This window comes from Oratosquilla oratoria, chromosome 6 (assembly GCF_046742065.1).
Source record: "Oratosquilla oratoria isolate Oo_2021 chromosome 6, ASM4674206v1, whole genome shotgun sequence".
NCBI classification, from domain to species: domain Eukaryota; kingdom Metazoa; phylum Arthropoda; class Malacostraca; order Stomatopoda; family Squillidae; genus Oratosquilla; species Oratosquilla oratoria.
The window spans coordinates 79,175,193-79,197,582 of NC_134782.1; the positions used below are offsets into that span (position 1 = coordinate 79,175,193).

Here is a 22,390-nt window from a genome sequence, read left to right on the forward strand (position 1 = left end):
ACAGCACATCCACAGCAAGGCCATCTAATCAGTGACCCCCCCACTCTTTCCATCCCCTCATGCAGAAAAAGAGAAGACTGGGAGAAATTCCTTCAGGCAGCATCAAAACATTCACACATACTCCCTCACCCCCATCCCCTCACCTACTTCCTTCCATGCATGACAGCATCATCCATACACAACCATTCTTCACTCACCCCTAAATCTTCTGTCTTCTTCCTTCTTCAACAGACACCCCCCTCTTTCCCAATGCCACTTATACTCCATCCATCCATTTCATCCTTGGTTATCCCCTCATGTTTACTCCATCCACTTCTTCTACTAATCTTTCTTCACTCTTTCTTTCTATGTGTCCAAACCATACCAATACTCTTTCATAAACCCTATCTTCCAACTCCCTTTTGACCTCTGCTCTCCTCCTCACCTCCTTGTTTCTTACTCTATCCAGCCTAGTAACCCCTACTATACTTCTTAGGCATTTCATTTCAAACACATTTAACCTCTTCAATACAAGTCAAGTTCTTGTCTGCAGCATCAGATGCCTGAGGTACGATGATTGATGAATCACAATACTTGCATTACAGAGTATAATGTCACTGCTGTATTACTTGTTTTCTTTTACTAAGTAATAAATACAGAAAACATGATCAAGCCAGTTCACAGAATTTGGGGGTACTCAGCTACAACTACAAAATTAATATAAGCATGACACTGACACTGTCATCCTCATATACCCACTCATGCCTCAACACGCCTATATAAGCATCACCATATGGAAGAGGTTGAACTCTCTCTTCCTTTCTTATGTTCCATGTTTCTGCTGCATACAGTGCTGTTGGCACAATCACTCCTTCATACAATCTCTTAGCATTCATTCCCAAATGTCTATTTCTCATTACACTTTTTAATCCCCCAAAGTATTTTACTTGCTTCTCTCATCCTACATTCTACCTCCACTGCCACTCTTCCTTTTCCCACCACATTCACCCAAAGTATCTAATGTTATCCACTTCCTCCAGTCTCTCTCCCTTAACCTCTTCACTCCGGGGCACATCACACGTCTGGCAGCATTAGCTGCCTGACGTGCGATGTTGCCTCATAATAATCGCATTATAAAAAATAAAGTCGGTGCTCAATCGTTCGTTCTCTTTCACCTGTGAATTTTGATAACCATAGAAAATATGATGAAGCCAGTTTAGAGAGAATGGAGGTTACGTAGGTACGACTACAATAAATACTGTATAATCAAGACGCCGACGTTGGCATCATTGCGTACCCACTTGCTCCTCATGACGCCTACGTAGGCGTCACCGTATGGAAGTGGTTAATACTCACTTCCAATTTGCAGCCATCCTCTTCCCTTGTACATCTCATCACCTTACTTTTACATATATACACCAACAGCTTCTTCACCCTTACAAGGGAGGTAGCCAAAAAACAAAGGCATAAAATCCACTCCCACCCATTCCATTCCCACATACTCCACTCCCATTCATCCCCCTCCCTCCATGTTATCTTGGCTCCTCTTAGATGAAGGGTCATCCCTGCAACTCACCCACTGCCCTGAGTCAGAAGTAATGCAGCAAGACACAGCACATTCACAGTAAGGCCACTTCATTTAATCTGCGATCCCCACTATCTGTCCCCTCATGCAGAAAATGAGAAGACAGGGAGAAATCCCTTAGGGCATCATCAAAATATCATTCACACATACTTCCTCACCCCCCATTCCCCACCCACTCCCTTCTGTGCATCACAGCATCATCCATACACAATAATTCTCCACTCACCTCTATCTTCTGTCCTCTCTCTTCCTTCTTCAACAGATTCCCCTCTTTCCCAATGCCCCTTTTACCCCATCCATCCATCTAATCCTAGGTCACTGTCACATCCTTGACATGAGTAGAGTCCTGTGGTTGTGCTGTTATGCCTGTGTATTTATCTAGTTGTATTTTGCGGGAAGGGGAGCTACGCTCGTGGTGTCCCACCTTTCTATCTCGAAGTGTTTAGTTTGCCTTTAAGCTCATGAATGGTTTTTGTGCACACTATTTCCTTGTCCAGTTTGTTCCAAGTGTCTACCACTCTATGTGGAAAACTGTTTTTCTTCAGATCTCTTCTGTAGCTGTTTTTTTTATTTTCTTTCCTGTCCCAGTTTAACAAGTCCTCTCTATCAAGTATTTCTGTGCCTTTCATGATTCTGTAGATGGTCAGTAGGTCACCTCTCTCTCTTCTTTGCTCCAGAGTCGGTAAATCTAGTTTAGCCAATCTCTCCTCATATGACAAGTTTGCGAGTGCAGGTGCCATTTTTGTTGCTGCTCTCTGGATTCTTTCTATTTTCTTTATATTCTTTTTGGTACTGGGTGACCACAATGTCGCCGCATATTCTAGTCTAGGCCTTATCAGTGTGACCAATATTTTTTTAATAATTTCTTCGTCCAAATATGTAAATGCCACTTTTATTGATCTTAGCAAGTTGTAGGATTCTCCAACAATTTTGTTTATCTGTTTGTCATAGGACAAGTCGTTTGAGATAATTACACCCAAATCTTTTTCGGATCTCTCCTTCTTTACCTCCTTGGTTCCAATTTTATATTGTCCTGATATTCTGTTTTTGCTTTTTCCAAACTCCATTATGCTACACTTCTTAATATTGAAATCCACCTCCCATTTCTGACTCCAGTTCCATACTTTATTCAGGTCTCTCTCCTGTTTGTAATTTTAAGGCACGACTTGCATGAATATATTTTTTATTGCATGAATATAATTTTTATTGTTTTCCTATTGTATATATAGATATACTTGATATGTTTAATCATTGCACAATACCAGTCTGTTGGAGTGTGCTCTTTATGTATGATCACAGATAACGCCAAGCAAGAAACATTCCTGATTTGGCGGGAAAAGCTCGCTCTGCTTTTCCACTGGCTGAGGATCTTCAAACTACATAATATGGATATGTTTTGCCATGTTTGAAACGTCAGCTCCCATTCATGTAGTATAAAAGGATGGTGCCAAGGACGATCGAGACAGAAGTCAACAATGAAGAGAAGCAGAGGCTACAGACAGCTCCAAAACGTAGCAGAGAGAGAGGGAAAGATGCTGAAGCTCAGGGTCCATTTGAATCTACATAGAATTATCTACAACTGTCAATTTACAACAGCTCCTCTAAGCAAGTCCTTTGGACCATAACTACAGCCCGTCTCCAAAAAGAAATGTTCAACCTTCATTATCCGAATTTATCAGACACTCCAGATTGCTGCTTGACTACAAGTGATGCGACTCTCTCTGCTTTTCTCTATTTAAGAAACATCATCAAATATCTATTTGTTCTGGAATACCAGAAGCTTCTACCAGAATCTGCCCCCTTCCAGAAGTTATTATTCACCTTGAACCACCACTACTAGAAGTTATCATTCACCTCAAACTACAGTCTGTTCACTCAGGAAATCTCTGTCGATGTGCGTGGTACAGCTCCCATAGGTTGGTAGGACTGCTACTGGGCTACCTCCACTCCCGCGCTCAGCCTCTCGTTTAAAAATAATATTTAGTACATTGTGTTACCTTTTTCCACTTTTCTCAACTATTATGTAAGATAGCCAGATTTGCTATATTGCAATAGAACAATGAAGGGTTATACTACAATATTACTATATTTAGAAATCAAAAGGGTTATAAATGTATTAATTATGGTGAGTACTGTATAAGTCAGATGACAAGATATTACATTTATACATCATTTTATTATGAAATGATATATGTGTATGTCATTATAGCAAGCTTACAATGCGTGGTTTAATAAATAATTATGTTGTAAACATGATGGTGTTCTTAGATTTTACATAGGGAGAAATATAGAAAAGAAAAGGAAACATGTGAACTTTTGTGCGGGACATTACGTTACAACACGGGAGAGAAGAAGGAGGAAGGCCTGGGAGGGAGGGATGGTACATAAATACATATACCAATGGTTTTTCTCCCCCTTACAAGGGAGGTATCCAAAAAACAAAGGCATAAAAAACCACTTCTACCCATTTCATCCCTATCACACTGCACTCCCCTCTACCCTCTTCCTTCCCTCTTATCTTGGCACCTCCTGGATGATGGGTCATCCCTGCATCTTGTCCTCTGCCCTGGGTCAGAAGCATTGTCACAAGACAGTACAACCACTCCTCGTTTAACGACTTACTCGGTTAACGACAACGTGGAGTAACGACGGGCTTTATGACAGACCAATATTCGTTTAACGTAAATCTCCTGAAGTTACGATGTTGTGAACGATAAGTTGGGTGAATCAAATTTGTATGATGTTATAAATGAACTTGTACGGTGGATATTTGCTGTGAGGTAAAGTGTTCTGAAACTTAGGTCTACATTACCATCCTGCAAGCTGCAAAAACTACCTGGGGTACAGTATATACAGTACCAGTATTGGTAAAGTTTTAGTTTCGACCATGGGCGCAATATAGCAATGGAAAATTAATTATTCATTTTGTAAATTATAATGTATCAACGTAATATGCAATTTTGTGAGCGGAAATAAAAAACAAAAAAGGTGCTAAAACAGATTTCGTAAGTAACGAAGTCGTGTCAGACGAATGGTACGCCATGTTTGTTATGATAGATGCCGACGTCAAAGAAATGAAAGGATGATAAATTCGTCTAACCTAAACTAAACTAACCTGTGTTTTAAATCATTACCGGCTTGTCCTCGTTGTCGTCGTTGTGAGAGACGTTGGCGGGCTTTTCAACCACTCTCTCAGCTTGCGGGGTATACAAAGTTCTTGCAGCTTGAAGGAATGCATGTATCTCCACTCCATAACATTCCTTCAAGAAAATATACCTGGCGAGGTACTGTCGGAAGTACCAAGGCCGTCAATTGACAGACGACAAGATGGCATCCTGATCCTATGCTACTGACTTCATTCATTAGCATATTTGCTTGTAGCAAGGTACATTTTATTTCCATTTCCGCCCACAAAATTGCATATTATGTTGATACATTTTAATTTACAAAATTAATCATTAATTTTCTATTGCTATATTGCGCCCATGGTCGAAACTAAAAATATACCCTGGTATTTAATATGGAATGTTAGCATACGCAGATTTGGTCATACACGGTAATTTCAGGAACCTAACCACTGTGTTATTTGAGGGCTTTCTGTACTATCAAAACAGTAAATAAAGCTTTAATGTACTGTATAAAAGAGGGAAAATACACAAAAATAAAGATACATGCATTGCTGGACATTGTACATAAAGTACATGTATATGTATACACTTTCGCTTAACGACCAATTCGGTTAATGATGGCGACGCTGGTCCCAATTGTCGTCATTAAACGAGGAGTGGTTGTACATCTATAGCGAGGCCACTTCATTAAATTGGCGACCCTCCTCTCTGTTCCCTCATGCAGAAAAGGAGAAGACGAGGAGGAATCCCTTCAGGCTGCGTCAAATTTTTCTCACACATACTCTCTCACCCCCCATCCCCCACCCATTCCACCTCATGCATCACAACATCATCCATATACAACCATTTTCCAATCACCCTGGTCTTCTGTCTTCTCCCATCCTTCCTCAACAGACATTCCCCTCTTTCCCAATGCCCCTTTACCCCATTCATCCATCTCCTAGATTGACCCCTCACTCATTCTTTCCATGTGTCCAAACCATCCCAATACTCTTTCATCAACCCTACCTCCCAACTCCCTTTCCACCCCCATTCTCCTCCTTACCTCCTTATTTCTCATTCTATCCAAACAAGTAACCCCTATCATACTTCTCAGACACCTTATCTCAAACACATTCAAACTCCTCCTCTCTTATGCTCCATGTTTCTGCCCCATACAGTGCTGTTGGTACAATCACTCCTTCATACAATTTCCTCTTAGCATCCATTCCCAAATGTCTATTTCTCATTACACTTTTTAATCCACCAAGGCATTTACTCACTTCTCTCAATCTACATTCTACCTCCACCCCCACTCCTCCCTTTCCTGTCACATTCGCACCCAAGTATCTAAAAATATCAACTTCTTCCAGTCTCTCTCCCTTAATACTCACTTCCAGTCTGCTGCCACTTACTCCCCTTGTACATCTCATCATCTTTTACCCACATTTATCTTCAGCTTCCTTCTTTCACATACTTTCCCAAACTCCATCACTAACTTCCTCAATCCCTCCTCTGATCCTTCTACAAGCGCAGTGTCATCTGCAAAAAATAGCTGGCTTATCTCCCATTTTCTCCATTTTCTTTAACCATCTCCAATCCCTGACCCACTACCTTTGCATTTACCTCTAACACCACCCCATCCATGTATAAATTAAACAGCCAGGGTGACATAACACATCCCTGGCAAAGTCCTTCCTTTACCTCAACTCACTCTCTCCATTTCTAATCCTGACACACACTCTATTGCTCTTGTTAAAACTCTTGACATCATCTAAAATCTTTCCTCCTATCCCGTATATCTGCAATACCTCCCACAGTTCCTTCCTGTCTCCCGTGTCATAAGCATTTTCTAAATCCATAAAAGCCCAAAACACATCCTTACCTTTTCCTATAGCTTTCTCACATATCTATCTTACCACAAAAATATCATCTACACAACCTCTATCTGTCCTAAACCCACACTGTTCCTCACCAATTACTCCCTCTGTTTCTCTCTTAATCCTCTCAATCAAGACCCTCCCATAAGCCTTCCCAACTACACTTAACAAGCTAATCCCTCTGAAACTAGTACACTCACACTTGTCCCCTTTTCCCTTGTAAAGTGGAACTATATAGGCACTCCTCCAGTCCTTTGACACTCTACCCTCTCTTAAATAAACATTAAATAACCTCACCAGCCAGTCCACTATCACTGTATCTCATTTTTTTCAGACATTCTGCATGACATCCATCCAGACCAGATTGAAGTTTTTCACGGCTTATAATTCAATGGAATATTTCTCTCTTAATGTTGTTTCATTCTATAGACAATACAATATACTGATACAAACAATGTACATAATCATGTCAATATCTGTATTTTGATATTGTGTTGTGCACTGTCGACATGTCATTTGGCACCTGCAGTTAAGGGGGTATGGGACACCTGGGGGGGGGGGTGAATTTGGTCAAGATATAGTACTTTTCAAAACTGTGTTCAAAATGTTTGTATACCATTTAGAAATAAATCCTGACAAATAATTTTCCAGCGGTGCGCAATTTAAATGTCTTGGGCGGGGGTTTAAATGGACGGAGTTCAAGGCACAACCCACACTAGAGGGGGGCGTGCCACTTAGGACCTTCAGGCACATCGAATAACATTGAAATTTGAGTGAATTTACGCTCGCCCAATGCTTCAACGGCCAGTATGAGGGTGGAGGGGAAGGGAGGAAGGTGGAGGGATAGCTCTTGCCAACTTAGAGCTCAGTTACCTACTAGCTTCGAAAAAAAAAGTACGCATGTCTCATGAGCTCTCCTGGCAATATATTACCTTAGCTAGTACATATTACTCATTAGTATAGTCATCATGGGCAGCAAAAAGAACATCTACAATGACAAAAAAAACAACAGTTAAAGATGGCAAACAGTCAAAGACGACTAGCCTAGACCTCACCACCTCTCACTCCACCACTGCCCTCACTTCCACCTCTCTCAACATATGTAGCCAGGTTCTACACCATGAAGTACTTTATTCATCTCGAATACAGCAAGAAAATTAGATATTAGTTATGAAATTGTACAGAGGGGAGATAAGAATGAATGTGAATTTATGATTGTGGAGAAGAGCAGTTTTTTGCCCAACTTTACCGGAAGTAAAATTTATTATCGATGGTTTGTGGAGTAAGAGAGGATTCACTTCCAAAGGCACCCACTGCTGGTTAAAATAAACCTCTTTCCAATGATTTAGATACCCCAAAGACCCCCAGCAGTGAGGTTTCATATGAAGAAACCGACAAATGTGCAAAAAAAGCAAATTATATGATGGTGTCGTCTGTGCATCGCCACTATTGTGATATACTTATACTTTAGTTTTTCATTATTTAAAGTACTTATAATTAAAATATGTTGATGATTTTTACTGTACTTATCCATTATATAATAAGAATAAGAATTAAGCCATGAAAAAATCAGTCAAATTGGTGAAACTATAAGCAAATTACAGATACATTTATCTTTCAAGTCGTCATATCTCCGTTCGATATTGTTTTACTTTTTTTTAATCATAAAAAATCTAAAATACATCAGATTTAGATGAAACTTACAGGAAATATTACATTTAGTAACTGCTAGGGCCGGTCATTCAAATATTTTGAATAAGATGAAAGAGTTAGGAGTAATAATGGAAACAAGACCAAAAAAATGTCATTTTTCACGATTTTTGCCGGACATTAAAGTTGAAATGCCTGTATGCAAAAGTATAAAGGAAATTGTTCAATTACTCAATGACTGGCCCTAGGTGTGCCTACTGACTAATCATAGCCAAAATATAAAACAAATTGGTCCACGTATTATGATGCTGTACACTTTTAAATGTCGCTAATGGTATGTGTACATGTGTACATACATCATTCTGTTTCAACTAAAATGTAGGCAACATGGATACATTTATCTGAGAAGTTTCAGCTCTTTACTCTAAATAGTTTAGAAAATGACCCCTAGGTGTTGCGTACCCCCTTAATCAGAGGAGGACGAGATGGTGTCAGTTACAGCCAATATTTCTCCAGGAAGGCCTCATGGTGCTCAAAAGTTTGTCAGCCAATATTTCAAGAAGCAAAACCAAGAAGAACCAATCAAAGAAACTGTCAAGAAGACCTTGGAAGCAACTCAAGTTTCCCAAGCAGTCATTTACAAGATCAGGACACAAGGGAAAAGGAGTGAAGGTGGAGTCATTCAATCACCGATTCATTAGCCATGCCTCGCGCCCATACATGGAAGCATTGACGATTTTGACAAAGACACAATACGAAGAGAAGTTCTTGGATTTTATGAAAGGGGTGAACTACTATCCCTTGATCTGTTGCTGGAAAAAATAAGGGAGAATAATTTGAATTTCCATGGAGGAAAAACATCTCTTTGGAAATTGATGAAGAGTTTGGAATTCAAATACAAGATAAGCAGCAGCAGCAGAACTATACTGATGGAAAGGTCAGACATCATAGCAGCCAGAAGTAAATTCCTACAAAAGCTAAAGTTAAACAGGAGCAGTGAAAAACCCAGGCCGGAGATTTACCTTGATGAAACCTGGGTGAATCAGAACATCTGCATTGAAAAATGCTGGACAAACTGGGAAGGAACAATTGGGCCTAAAACAAAATCTGGAAGAGGTGGAAGATTTTTTGTTGATCATGCAGGAAACTTTGAAGGATTTGTCTCTGGTGCACTGCTGATGTTCAGATATTAAAAAAAAAAGTGGGGTGGGGGGACTACTATGACTATGAATCACATCATCTACAAAAAATAGTTTCTCAAGTAGCTTCTACCAAGCATTCCTCCAAGATCTACAATAATTATGGACAAAACCCCATATCATAACCACCAACTTGAGAAGGCACCTACAAGAAGCTAAAAAAACAAAACAAAATAGATATTATCAAGTGGTTGACTGAAAAGTATATTCCACATGATTCTACTCATCCAAGACTTGAACTATTGCATTTGGTCAAACTGAACAAGAAAGTCCCCATGAAGTACGAGATAGACGACCTAGCTGCAGCAGCTGGCCACAAAGTAATCCGTCTTCCACTTTATTACTGCCAGTTTAATCCCATCAAACTGCTATGGGGTCAAATTAAACAAGAAATTAAAAAGAACAATTCAAATGACAAGCAACAAATGAAAACTGTTGAAGACCTTACAATAAAAGCTATTGAAAATGTAACACCAGAAAATTGGAGAAAATGCACTTAAGGGGGTACGAGACACCTGAGGGGGGGTGAATTTGGTCAAGATATGGCATTTTTCAAAACTGTGTTCAAAATGTCCGTATACCATTTAGAAATAAATCCCGACAAATAATTTTCCAGCCGCGCGCAATTTAAAGGTCTTGGGTGAGGTTTAAAGGGACAGAGTTAAAGGCACAACCCACACTAGATAGAGGCGTGCCATTTAGGACCTTCAGGCGCATCGAATAACGTTGAAATTTGATTGAATTTACGCTCGCCCAGTGCTTCAATGGCCAGCACGATGGTGGAGGGGAAGGGAGGAAGGTAGAGGGAGAAGTTTTGCCAACTTTGAGCGAAGCTAAGCGTCAGTTACCGGCTAGCTCTGAAAGGAAAAGTGCGCATGTCTCATGAGCTCTCATTGCAATCTATTACTTTAGCTAGTACATATTACTCTTTAGTACAGTCATCATGGGTAGCAAAAAGAACAAAAGAACATCCACAATGACAAAAAACAGCAGTTAAAGATGGCAAGCAGTCAAAGACGACTAACAAAGACCTCACCACCTCTCACTCCACCACCGCCCTCACCTGCACCTCTGTGACAGTGACAGAGGTAAAGGACAACATTAGACTAAACAATTCGAAGAGGAAGATTGAATCCAAAGAAGAAAGCAAGAGGAAAAAGATCAAGGCTATACAGGAAGAAGAGAGAAGAAGGGACATCATATGATGCTGGAGGGGGTGCCCTACCAACATAGATTGGTGAGGGGAATCAGATGAGGAAAGAGAAGGCGCCCACTGCTGGAAAATAAACCTCTTTCCAATTATTTAGATACCCCAAAGACCCCCAGCAGTGAGGTTTCATATGAAGAAACCACCAAAGGTGCAAAAAAGCAAATTATATGATGGTGTCGTCTGTGCGTCGTCACTACTGTGATGTACTTATACTTTAGTTTTTCAGTATTTAAAGTACTTATAATTAACATATGTTGATGATTTTTACTGTACTTACTCATTTTATAATAAGAATTAAGCCATGAAAAAATCAGTCAAATTGGTGAAACTATAAGCAAGGTACAGATATATTTATATTTCAAGTTGCCATCTCTCTGTTCGATATTTTTTTTACTTTTTTTTTAATCATAAAAAATCTAAAATACATCAGATTTAGATGAAACTTACAGGGAATATTACTTTTAGTAACTGCTAGGGCTGATCATTCGAATATTTTGAATAGAATGAAAGAGTTCGGAGTAATAATGGAAACAAGACAAAAAAAATATATATATATTTTTCACAATTTTTGCCGGACATTAAAATTGAAATGCCTGTATGCAAAAGTATAAAGGAAATTGTTCAATTACTCAATGACCGGCCTTAGGTGTGCCTACTGACTAATCATAGCCAAAATGTAAAACAAATTGGTCCACGTATTATGGTGCTGTGCACTTTTTAATGTCGCTACTGGTATACGTACATGTGTACATACATCATTCTGTTTCACCTAAAATGTAGGCAACATGGATACCTATTTACCTGAGAAGTTTCAGCTCTTTACTCTTAATAGTTTAGAAAATGACCTCCAGGTGTCACGTACCCCTTTAACAATGATAATCAAAGAAGATTATATGAAGACTTGATTGAATCCTTTGTGATAGAACTATCCAAGTCAGATGACAGCAGTGAATGTGATAACATTGATAGCAATGATAGTGATGAGATGGAATATTAAAGATCAATGACCAACAAAAAATAACAAATGAATAAATAAATAAATAAATGAAAAATAATACATATATATATATATATACCAAAAGCTTTTTCCCCCTTACACGGGGGGGTAGCCAAAAAGAAAAAGGCATAGAAACCACTCCCACCCATTCCATTCCCTTTATATTCCACTCCCCTTCACCCTCCCTCTTTTCTTGGCACCTCCTGGATGACAGGTCATCCCTGCATCCTGTCCACTACCCTGGGTCAGGAGCAGTGTCGCAAGACACAGCACATCAACAGCAAGGTTGCTTAAAAAATTCGGTGACCCCCCCTCTCCGTCCCCTCATGCAGAAAAGAAGACGGGGAGAAATCCCTTCAGGCTGCGTCAAATTTTTTCTCATACATACTTCCTCACCCCCCACCCACTCCCCCTCATGCATCACAGCATCATCCATACACAACCCTTCTCCATTCACCCCTATCTTCTGTCATCTCCTGTCCTTCCTGAACACCCCATCCATCCATCTCCTCCTAGGACGCTCCCTCATATTCACTCCTTCCACACCACTTTTACTATTCTTTCTTCACTCATTCTTTCCATGTGTCCAAACCATCCTAATATTCTTTCATCGACCCTATCTCCCAGGTCCCTTTCCACCCCTGTTCTCCTCCTCACCTCCTCATTTCTCACTTTATCTAGCCTAGCAACCCCTTCTCAGACATTTCATCTCAAACACATTCAAACTCCTCCTCTCTTATGTCCCATGTTTCTACCCCATACAGTGCTGTTGGCACAATCACTCCTTCATATAACCTCTTAGCATCCATTCCCAGATGTCTATTTCTCATTACACTTTTTAATCCACCAAGGCATTTACTCACTTCTCTCAATCTACATTCTACCTCCACCCCACTCCTCCCTTTCCTGCCACATTCTCACCCAAGTATATAAAAATATCAACTTCCTCCAGTCTCTCACCCTTAATACTCACTTCCAGCCTGCTGTCACTCTCTCCTTTTGTACATCTCATCACCTTACATTTGCCCACATTTATCTTCAGCTTCATTCTTTCACACACCTTCTCAAACTCTGTCACCAACTTCCTCAATCCCTCCTTTGATCCTGCTACAAGCGCAGTGTCGTCAGCAAACAACAACTGGCTTATTTCCCACTTTTCTCCATTTTCTTTAACCATCTCCAAACCCTGACCCACTACCCTTGCATTCACCTCTTGCACCACCCCATCAATGTATAGATTGAACAGCCAGGGCGACATAACACATCCCTGACGAAGTCCCGCCTTTACCTCAAACCATTCACTCTCTCCATTTCTAATCCTAACACAAGCTCTACTACTCTCGTAAAAACTCTTGACTACTCTTAACAGCTTTCCTCCTATCCCATATATCTGCAATACCTCCCACAGTGCCTTACTGTCTAACCTGTTGTAACCCTTTTCAAGATCCATAAAAGCCCAAAAAACATCCTTACCTTTTCCTATAGCTTTCTCACATATCTGTCTTACCACAAATATCTGATCTACACAACCCCTACCTGTCCTAAACCCACACTGTTCCTCAACAATTACTCCCTGTTCCTCTCCTAATCCTCTCAATCAAGACCCTCCCATAAGCCTTCCCAACTACATTCAACAAGCTGATCCCTTTGAAACTACTACACTCACACTTGTCCCCCTTTCCCTTGTAAAGTGGAACTATACAGGCACTCCTCCAGTTCTCCGACACTCTACCCTCTCTTAAACAAGCATTAAATAACCTCACCAGCCAGTTCACCATCACTGTACCTCCTTTCTTCAGACATTCTGCATGGCATCCATCCAGACCAGGTGCCTTGCCTGCTCTCATCATCTTAACAACTACTTTCACTTCATCTTTCCCTATTTCTCCTCCATTTTCCTCATTCATCACTCTCATTTTCTTAGTGCTACCCACTGCAACTACCTTTCCCTCCCTATTCTTCTTCACATTTAGCAACTCCCTAAAATACTCTGCCCACCATCTTCTCACTGCCTTCTCTTCCATGATCATCTCTTCATCTGCACCTTTTACCTTTTCTTCTCTACTTGATTCGCCTCTTCTTCCTCTTTTAATTTCTTTCCAAAACATCTTTTAATTACTTTCAAAATTTTCTGTCATACTCTTACCCCATTTCACATCTGCTCTCCTCTTTGCTTCCTTTATCTTATGCTTAACTTCCCTTCCCTTTACTTTGTACCTCTCATATGATTCCCTTGTCGTAATTTGTAGCCAATCTATGAATGACCGTTTCTTCTCTTCTACACCCATCTTTGCTTCCTCATCCCACCACTCACTACCCTTCCTTCTATTTCCTCCCACCCTCCTTGTTCCACACACCGTCTTTGCACACCTTATGACTACCTCCTTGAACCATCCCCATTCCTCCTCCACTCCTAGTTCTACTCTATCCTTCACTCCCTCCCACTCCTCTCTCAGCTTCTTCTTATACTCATTCTCCTTTTCTTTCTCATTTAAGCAGTTCAATCTAAGTACCTCCCTACCTTCTGCCCTTTTCCTCTTTCTCCACCTATTATCCACTCTCAATTTACCTTCCACCAGAAAATTATCTGATATTCCCTCACTATCTCCCCTTAGAACATGTACATCCTTAACTTCCTACCATACTCCTGGTCACCACTATATAGTCCATTAATGCTCTGTCTGCCACCCTTCCATCCACCACCCTCTCCCATGTGTACTATGCTTGATTTTCTTCCTAAACACTGTATTTGCTATCATCAACTCTCTTTCAAGACACATCTCCACCATCAATTCTCCACTACAATTTTTACCTGGATCTCCATACTTCCCAATCACCAATAATGGGTGTAAATATGATCCGCCTCCGCGTGGTGCACCCTGGAAATGTAATTGTCTATGGCTAAATGGATCACAAAATGTTGACAAGATTATAAAATAAAACAATCACACACATACGATTGTCGGATTCATGGCGAAGATTGGAACTCCAGAAAAAAAATGCAATTTTTGTGGATTTCAACAATGAGGGAGTACCTGTGTTGTATTAGTAGGGAAGGGGAAAGCTCGTGTAGTGGGAAGGTGAAGAAAAAGGAGAAGGGGAGGGATTATTGAGGAAAATGGAAGAAAATGAGGAAGGGGACAAACAGGCCCCAGATGTCAGAGGGAGTGTCAACAAAAGGTGCATAGATGATACAGACGAGGTCGAACAGGTGAGCAGAGGTATTAAATGTAGAAATATAGATAATAGCAGCTCAAAGGAAAGAGGAGATAATTACATCTATGGATTTAATGAGGGAGGAGATAACAACCTCCCCTGACTAGTAAGTCTAGAGGAGAAACTAACAAAAATGAATGAAGCATGGGAGGTTAGGTTTAGCCAATTAGCACTAGTTACTCAAAGAGTTGATAAATTGGAAGAACTAAAGGAGAATCAAAACCTAACTTAAGAAAAAGAAGAATTAATTTTTTTTTTAAGAGAAGTAAAGGATGAGAATGAGGAATTAAAGAGGAATAATAAAGAGAATAAAGAGTCCATAGCAAAAGAGGTAAGAGGGTGGAAAAAAGTCCAAGAGAATGACAAAATTTAATTTAGAGATATAGTAAAACAACAGATGAAAGAACAAACTAAGGACACAGTTATTAAAGTGATGAGAGAGGAGAATATAGTAAGAGACTTAGCAGATGAAAAGAGATGTATAATTATATTAGGAATGGAAGAGAAGCATAATCCAAATAGGACTACAAGAGAAAAGGAGAAAGAAAAGTAAACAAGATATTAAAAATAATTCAAGATGAACAAGAAATAGGGAAAGAAATTGAAGAAATATATAGATTGGGGAAATACAATATAGGTAACACCAGACTAATTAAGGTTAAATTCAGGTCACAAATGACAGCAGAAAATACCTTATTAAAAACAGGGAAACTAGCAAAAAGTGATTAGTATAAACAGGTATGGATAAAAAGAGATGAATAAGAAGGAAAGAGAGGAAGAAGCTAAGGAAAAAAAAAAAACGAGAATAGAACAGTCAGACAGAAATTCTATTAGAAAGTAGTGGATGTGAAAGTGAGAAAATGGTTCATAGTAGAGAAAAACAGAAGAGAAACAGAAAAGAGGACGGAGGTAACAGAAAATTAAAAGTGTCCTACCCAAATATAGATGGCTTAATAACTGGCATGAATGAACTGACATAATAGACCGGTCTCTCTTACAAGTATGATAGCAAAAATTTGTGAAAGAATGATCAAAATAAGATGGGTAAGGCATTTGGAAAAAACAAAGTACTAAATCCAAGGCAATTTGTATTTAGACAAGGATGATCATGCATCACAAACTTAATGTGTTCCTATGCAAGGCTAATAGATGTAATACAAGAGATGGATGGGCTGATTGTGCATTTCTGAAAAAAGCTTTTGATAAGGTGCCACATAAGATATTGCTAAAGAAATTAGAAACTGCAGGAGGAATACAGGGCAAACTGCTGAAGTGGATGGAAGACTTCTTGCATGAAAGAAAAATAAGTGGTGATAAAAGACAAACATTATAATTGGGATGAAGTGATTAGTGGAGGTCCACAAGGAAGAGTTCTGGCCCCAATAATGTTTGCTATATGTATTAATGATATGGATAAAGGATTTTAAAGTTATATGAGCTTCTTTGCGGACAATGCAAAATTGTTGAAAAAAGTGAATACTGTAGAAGACTGTGAGACGCTGCAGAGTGATCTCAATAAAGTATGGGAATAGAGTAGGAAGTGGGAGATGGAATTCAATATTAAAGAGTGTAGTATAATGGAATTTGGAAGAAGCAAAAAAAAAAAAAAAAGAATAGTGGGATCATATAAACTGGGAGAGGAAGAAATTATTTTAAAGTAGAAAATGAGAAGGACCTGGGAGTCATTATTATGAATATGTCCCCTGAGAAACATTTAAACAAAATTTTTGGAGAAACTTATAATCTAATAAGAACAATCAAAGTGGCATTTACATACCTGGATGAAGAAATGGTAAAGAAAATATTAGTCACTTTGATAAGACCAAGATTGGAATATGCAGCGACGAAGTGGTCACCAAGTACAAAAAAATGTATAACACGACTTGAAAGAATACAAAGAGCAATTACGAAATTGGCACCAATGCTCTCAGAACTATCATATGAGGAGAGACTAGCAAAACTTGAGCCACAGACACTAGAGCAAAGAAGAGAGAGAGGGACTTGATAACTATTTATAGAATCATGAAAGGTATAGAAACCATTGATAGAGAGGATCTAATAAAATGGGATAGTAGAGATAAGATAAACACCATATGAGGACGGAGCCTTTATTTGTACGACGTTTCGCTTATTACAGCTTTTTCAAGTACAAGTTGAGATACAAATGCTTGAGATTAAATAAGGGGAAAGGAGAGAACGGGGAGAGAAAAAGGGGGGGGGGGAAGGAAGAGGAGGAGGAGGAGGAGGGTGGGGGGATTGGACACTGGGAAAGGATGAGAATGCTGGCCCAAACGTCCATTTGTATCTCAACTTGTACTTGAAAAAGCTGTAATAAGCGAAACGTCGTACAAATAAAGGCTCCGTCCTCATATGGTGTTTATCTAGTCAATCTTGTCGGCAGACTGCCACTTTTAAGCACATAGTAGAGATACAAGAGGACACGGAAAGAAAATCAAGAAAGACAGTTATAGAAAAGACCTGAAAAAGAACAGCTTTCCCTACAGGGTAATAGACATTTGGAACAAGTTAGATGAAAATGTGGTGTGTGCAAAAATGATACACGAATTTAAAAACGGTCTAGATAAAACAAGATATGAAGACGGGACACAACGAGCATAGCTCCCCTTCCCGTAAAATACCACTAGGTAGATACAGTCTGTAATAATTTCCTCTCCTTCACTCCTGTTGAGCCAGGTGAGGGAGTAATTACTCCTCCCTCCTGTGTCATATCGTAATGCCTCGCACAAAAGTTCATGTGAATGTTTCCTCCACATGTAAAAATCTAAGAACACCATCATGTTCACGACATAATTATTTATTAAACCACACATTTTATTGTAATCTTCCTATAATGACATATGTATATATCAATTAACAATAAAATTTGTGGAATGGCAAATGATCACTTAAATCAATTAGATATTCAAGAAGTGGTTAATGCAATTTAACACAAGTAAATGCAAGGTAATGCACATAGGTAAAAATAACAGTAAGTACAATTACAAGTTATTTGGAAATTCATTAACAAAAGGGGATAGTGTAATTATCAGTAACGATCTCAAATCATCTAAGCAGTGTATTTCAGCCTCTGAGAAAGCAAATAAGATTCTAGGACTGACTGCGTGATCTTTTGACTTCAAAAGTCCATCACTCATTAACAAACTACATAAATCATTAGTGCATCCACATTTGGAATATGGTGTTTCTGTATGGTCACTGAATCTCATTATAGACATTGACAGATTGGAAAAAGTACAACAGCGCCACTAAACTAATTCCAAATATAAAAAATAAATCTTATAAAAATCAATTAAAAAAGCATAGACTCAGAGGTGACTTGATACAGGTCTTTAAGATTCTAAAGGGAATTGACAACATCAAAAGTGACAAAATTTGCACACTGAATGAGAATCAGACAAGAAATAATGTTCTCAATCTGTCAGGAAATAGATTTAATTTGGAAGTGGGTGGAAACAATTTTGCCAACCATCTAGTTAATGGATGGAATAAACTTCCAGCAGAGTTTAAAGCTTTAAGAATCATTTAGATAAGCACCTAAGCAAGATGCTGTAATGACTATAATTTATTTTATATTTATTTGTTTTGTTATAATTTGTTTATTATTACTGTATTTGCTTGATTCCCATTTATTATTAGTTATATGTCAATTTATTATAATTTACTATTTACCTGTTTGTTTATTATTCAACTATACCTATGCATTTATTTAATTTATTTATTATTATTTACATTATTATATTTTCATTCATTCATTTATTCATTTATCATTATTATAATTTTCTTTTTTGCATCCATCCTAGATATGGACCGAAAGGTCTCCTGTCGGCATGCTCCGCCTTTGTAATCCTTTGTTGTATAAACTGTAATATCTTGTCATCTGAATTATACTTGCCGTAATTAATATATTTATAACCCTTTTGATTTCTAAATATAGTAATATTGTTGCATAACACTTGATTGTTTTATTGCAATATAGCAAATCTGGCTATCTTACATGATAGTTGAGAAAAGTGGAAAAAGGTAACAAAATGTACCAAATATTTTTCTAAATGGGAGGCTGAGTGCGGGAGTGGAGGAAGGTAGTAGCAGTCCTACCAACCTATGGGAGCTGTACCATGCACATCGACAGAGATTTCCTGAGTGAACAGACTGTACCTATTCATCCCCATTTTGACCATTGGAGTTTGGAGCATCCAATAGCCACCATAATCAAGACTGTTTTGCCCACCTGGTCATACATGTTACAAACCTAAGCCTTTGACAACTTGGTAATATTTTATATAATTTCTTGTCATACCCCATCTGGGGTATTGGCTGTATGTTATTGTGGCAAAGTAGCATGCAGTTGATACTTTAGGGTCTATATGGTGCACCCCTATGGACCAAAGCCACACATCATTTTGTCTGCGATAGAAGAGGACTCTGTTCACAGAGAAATGATGAAACTTTTATTATACTGTGACTGTCCCTGTTATGCTGTCCCCCAACCACTTGTTGCTGTTCTGTACCATTTCTCTGAATATTCATTTCCTTTTTCACCTATCCTGTGGTGGGGGATAGAATACTGGTCCCAAGTATTCCCACTTGAATCGTAAGAGGCGAGAAAAATGGGAAGGGGATTAGGACTAGGCATCCTTCTCCTTGTAGCCCCACAGGGGATTCCTAAAAAAAATGTAAAGGCAGAGGGTCTAGGAGTTTTCCAACCTGTACCCTAAGGTTTGGGTCTTTTAATGTGCATGGATGTAGTACAGATGAGAGTAAAATGGAAGAGATAGGCAGTATATTTGTGAGAAGAAAGATGCATGTGTTGGCTGTGAGTGAAACTAAGTTGAGAGGGAAGGGTGAGTGTGAGTTTGGGAGTGTAGTTGGGAGGTTCTCAGGAGTGAAGAGAGGGCGAGGGAGAGAAGGGGTGGCTATACTAGTAAGTGAAGAGATAGGTAAGCATGTACTGGAGTGGAAGGAGTTTTTTTCAAGGTTAATGTGGATGAAGGTAAAACTGGGAAAGGAGATATGGGTTTCTGTAAGTGCATATGGGCTTGGTAGTGAGAAGAGTGTAGAAGAAAGGGAGGCTTTTTGGACAGATTTAAATGAGTGCATAAAGGGATTAGGGAAAAATATCAATGTAGTAGTATTGGGAGACCTTAATGCTAGGGTAGGAAATGAACAAATAGACAGAGTGGTTGGGAAATGTGGAGAGTTGATGGTGGAGATGTGTCTAGAAAGAGAGTTGATGATAGCAAAAACAGTGTTTAGGAAGAAAGTCAAGCATAAGTACACATGGGAGAGGGTGGTGGATGGAAGGGTGGTAGACAGAGCATTAATGGACCATTTAGTGGTAAATAAAAGTATAATAGGAAGAGTTAAGGATGTACACGTTCTAAGGGGAGAGAGTGAGGGAATATCAGATCATTTTTTGGTGGAAGGTAAGTTGAGAGTGGATGGTAGATGGAGAAAGGAAAAGGACAAAAGGTAGGGAGGTGCTTAGAGTGAACTGCTTCAATGAGAAAGAAAAGGAGAAGAAATACATGAAGAAGGTGAGAAAGAAGTGGGAGGGTGTGAAGGATAGAGTAGAGCTAGGAGTGGAGGAAGAATGGGGAAGGTTCAAGGAGGGAGTGACAAGGTGTACAAAGATGGTGTGTGGAACAAGGAGGATGAGAGGAAATAGAAGGAAGGGTAGTGAGTGGTGGGATGAGGAAGCAAAGAAGGTTGTAGAAGAGAAGAAGCAAGCTTTCACAGATTGGTTACAAAATAGGACGAGGGAATCATATGAGAGGTACAAAGAAAAGAGAAGTAAAACATAAGATAAAGGAGGCAAAGAGGAGAGCAGATGTGAAATGGGGTAAGAGTATGACAAAACATTTTGAAAGTAATAAAAAGATGTTTTGGAAAGAAATTAAGAGAGGACGAGGAGGCCAATCAAGTAGAGAAGAAAAGGTAAAAGGTGCAGATGGAGACATGATAATGGAAGAGAAGGCAGTAAGAGGAAGATGGGCAGAGTATTTTAGGGAATTGCTAAATGTGAAGGAAGATAGGGAGGGAAAGGTAGTTGCAGTGGGAAGTGCAAAGAAAATGACATTGATGAGTGAGGAAAATGGAGGAGAAATAGGGAAAGATGAAGTGAAGGCAGTTGTTAAGATGATGAGAGCAGGTAAGGCACCTGGTCTGGATGGATGTCATGCAGAATGTCTGAAAAAAGGAGGTACAGTGATGGTGGACTGGCTGGTGAGGTTATTTAATATTTGCTTAAGAGAGGGTAGAGTGCTGGAGGACTGGAGGAGTGCTTATATAGTTCCACTTTACAAGGGAAGAGGGGACAAGTGTGAGTGTAGTAGTTTCAGAGGGATTAGCTTGTTAAGTGTAGTTGGGAAGGCTTATGGGAGGGTCTTGATTGAGAGGATTAGGAGAGGAACAGAGGGAGTAATTGGTGAGGAACAGTGTGGGTTTAGGACAGGTTGAGGTTGCGTAGATCAATATTTTTTTGTAAGACAGATATGTGAGAAAGCTATAGGAAAAGGTAAGGATGTTTTTTGGGCTTTTATGGATCTGGAAAAGACTTATTACAAGGTAGACAGGAGGGCACTGTGGGAGGTATTGCAGATATACAGGATAGGAGGAAAGCTTCTAGGAGCTGTCAAGAGCTTTTTACGAGAGTAGTAGAGTGTGTGTCAGGATTAGAAATGGAGAGAGTGAGTGGTTTGAGGTAAAGGCCGGACTTTGTCAGGGATGTGCTGTCACCCTGGCTGTTCAAGTTATACATGGATGAGGTGGTGCGAGAGGCAAATGCAAGGGTGGTGGGACAGGGATTGGAGATGGTTGAAGAAAATGGAGAAAAGTGGTAGGTAAGCCAGATTTTGTTTGCTGATGAGACTGTGCTTGTGGCAGGATCAGGAATTGAGGAAGTTAGTGACAGAGTTTGGGAAAGTGTGTGAAAGAAGTTGAAGATAAATGTGGATAAATGTAAGGTGATGAGATGTACAAGGGGTGAAAGTGGCAGCAGACTGGAAGCGAGTATTAAGGAAGAGAGACTGGAGGAAGTGGATAGTTTTAGATACTTGGGTGTGAATGTGGCAGGAAAGGGAGGAGATTGTATGAAGGAGTGATTGTGCCGACAGCACTGTATGGGGCAGAAACATGGAACATAAGAGAGGAAGAAAGGAGTTTGAATGCGTTTGAGATAAGGTGTCAGAGAAGTATGATAGGGGTTACTAGGCTGGATAGAGTGAGAAATGATGAGGTGAGGAGGAGAATGGGGGTGGAAAGGGAGTTGTGGTGGACAAGTTCCCCTCATGTGCTTCGACGCAGTATTTTGGCTTATAGCATCGCCGCCACAGAAATGGGATGGACCAGGAATGGATATAGTGTGTAGAAATAGCTGGCCTTTGGCCTTATATTACTTGTGTATAGGTTAAGTCTATAATACGCCTGTACTACATGCATTTGTATCCTCTTGAAAGCACAACCTAAGCCCTGCCGAGCCATGTTTCGGTCAGGATGGGTCGTGTGCTACTTTAATGTATGCATGAGGTTTTGGTGTCCAACCCAGTTC

The 22,390-nt window shown here is 39.5% G+C and overlaps 1 protein-coding gene across 1 annotated transcript in view; it reads right to left on the bottom strand.

Annotated features, from left to right (window-relative positions):
* Positions 1-22,390, bottom strand: part of trus (programmed cell death 2 like trus) — a 211,577-nt gene that overhangs the window by 123,852 nt on the left and 65,335 nt on the right. The window lies entirely within an intron of this gene.